We start from the raw sequence: 2,508 nt of genomic DNA on the forward strand, positions 1-2,508 counted from the left end.
TGTATTCATCACTTTAATAAATAAAAATATTAATATGTAGCAAGCAATGTAGAATGGATTTCAATTTGTGGACTTAAATAGCAGCTTGTAAAATTTGAAAAAATAATTTACTCACTTTCAAAAAACTACCAGAAATACAGATATGTGTTTCTCAGGTAATAGATACATGATTACTGTTTTAGGGTATTTCTCTTAAATTCTTATAATTTTATTAGAAGCTCAAATCATTGTTTTATTTTCTTTTAGTGCCTATGAATACAAGATGAGTATATTTCATATCACAATATATATTAAAAGTATCCATTCAAAATTCAAAACTTCTTCCAAATTATTTGTTCCTCAATTAGTGATTTAGAATATATGTTTCTTCCCCACAATGTAAATACATAGCATTTATATACTTTCCAAAGCAAGTAATAACTACACTCTGGTCATGAAATATGAACGTAAAGAGTTTGAGCATCTTTCTTACCTCATTTTTATTTGTGGCACTGGGCATTGACCCCAGGACCTTGTGTATGCTCAGCAAGTGCTCTGCCACTGAGCTACCACCTCAGCCCCCTACCTAATTTTTATGATGAGAATTATTTTTGAGCATATTTTTTATGGCCTTCAGAACATCTTTATTCCTGAAGCTGTAGATGACCAGGTTGAGGCTGGGTGTGAGGATGGTGTAGAACATGGAGTGGAACTTATCCAGGCCTGGAGTGTGGTAGGATTTGGGTCTCATGTATGTGAAAATAAAGAGCCCAGAGTACATGACAACCACAGCCATGTGGAAGGAACAGGTGGAAAAGGATGTTTTTCAGACCTCTGAGGATTTGGTTTGCAAGACCTTACGTAGAATTTTTTTTTTTTTTTGGTACTGGGTACCGGGGATAGAATTTGGGACCATGCACTTGAGAGGCAGGTGGTGGCACCACTGAGCTACATCCCGGCCATGTAGAATTTTGACATAAGATACAGAGATCATGGAGAAAGGGATAGACAGGAAAATAATGTCACTAACATCAACTCCTCATTCATAGTGTGACGTGTCCACACAGGACACCCTCAGCAAGGCAGGGATCTCACAGAAATAGTGATCAATCACCCTAGGCTCGCAGAAGGGAAAGTCAAGCACACAGGCTGTGTGGACTATGGAGTGGAGGGTCCCCACCAGCCAGGACCCCGAGGCCTGGAGCACACTGACACTGTCATTCATGAGCATGGCATAGTGCAGGGGGTGGCAGATGGTCACGTAGCGATCATAGGACATGGCAGGCAGGAGAAGGCACTTGCCACCTAGCCAGATGATGGACAAGAAGACCTGGAATCCACAGCCTGCAAAGGAGATAGTTCTGGTGCCAGACAGGAAGTTGGTGATCACTTTGGGGACAATGTTGGAAACATGCAAGATGTTCATGAAGGAGAGGTGGCTGAGCAGGAAGTACATTGGGGAGTGGAGGCGGGAGTCCCTGCGGATGAGGAGGATCAGGAGGGCGTTTTCTGTGACAGTCAGGATGAAAATGATGAACAGAGAGGAGAAGAAGACCATGCTGATGTGGGAGGAAGAGAACAGTCCCAGAAGAACGAAATCAGTGCTGGACGTCTGATTCTCAGGGCTCATCTTGAATCCTCAGTGTTTACCTTAAAAAAGAATAATCATAAATAATTAATTAGTTAAACAAGTGCATGGATGCTTAATTAAATTGAAATGATAAAAGTAATTAAGTGGCAATCACCTGTACATTTGTGTACATAATAAATGGAAAGTTGGTTATGAGTCTTTTCTGATCAACACCAAGGGCCTCTCAGCCAGTGTTGTCAGTGCGGATGCTCTAAAAGGTGGACAATTCCTTTTCTGAATCCAGTGGTGACACTGATATGTTGACTGTGCTCCTGGTTCCATGCTGAGTCTCAGGTGTAGTTAATTCCATGTGCTGGCCTGGCACCCCCTCAGGGGGCCTGACCCACCCTCCCTTGTGAAGTCTCACTGCTGCCCCTCAGTCGCTGGCTGTCCCAGTCCACCTTACACTGATCATTCTCCACATTTTCATGCCCAACTCTGTCCCACCTGGAGTAGCGCACAGTCAACCATGCCTTGTGGGTGTTGCCCTGATGTGCTCTTGCTCCCGGCTGTGGGCGACATGCTGTGGGAGACACTGCCTGGGGCACAGCCAGCCCAGTCCTGTCTGTCTCTCTCAGGAGTGCAATGCAGGAGCTGGGGAACATGCTCATCTTACTGTGTTTTCACTCATACAAAACTTTAGAAAGTAAACTACGTTATTTCCAAGACTCCCGATACGAATAAGTAGTAAAATAACAAAACTTAGCTTAGCCTGTTTATGTAATTTGAAACATCAGTCATACTTCATCAGACAAAATCAAAGGCTTGAGTCAATCACAACCAATAATCCATCTTTAGAAATGTTTTAGTTTTGCCTGTTTAATGATTTTAAAGATTTCAATGATTTTAAAAAATTTTATATATGGCAACACAGTTTGAAAACTGCAATGACCAATTAC

General features: G+C 42.1%; 1 pseudogene; it reads right to left on the bottom strand.

The window, feature by feature from the left end:
* Positions 1–565: 565 nt before the first annotated feature.
* LOC101726062 (olfactory receptor 2AJ1-like) lies at positions 566–1,609 on the bottom strand (annotated as a pseudogene).
* Between the last annotated feature and the right edge of the window lie 899 nt (positions 1,610–2,508).

The sequence above is a fragment of the Heterocephalus glaber genome, unplaced genomic scaffold (assembly GCF_053883595.1).
Source record: "Heterocephalus glaber isolate CG9 unplaced genomic scaffold, H.glaber_assembly_v1.0 deba00001466, whole genome shotgun sequence".
NCBI lineage: Eukaryota > Metazoa > Chordata > Mammalia > Rodentia > Bathyergidae > Heterocephalus > Heterocephalus glaber.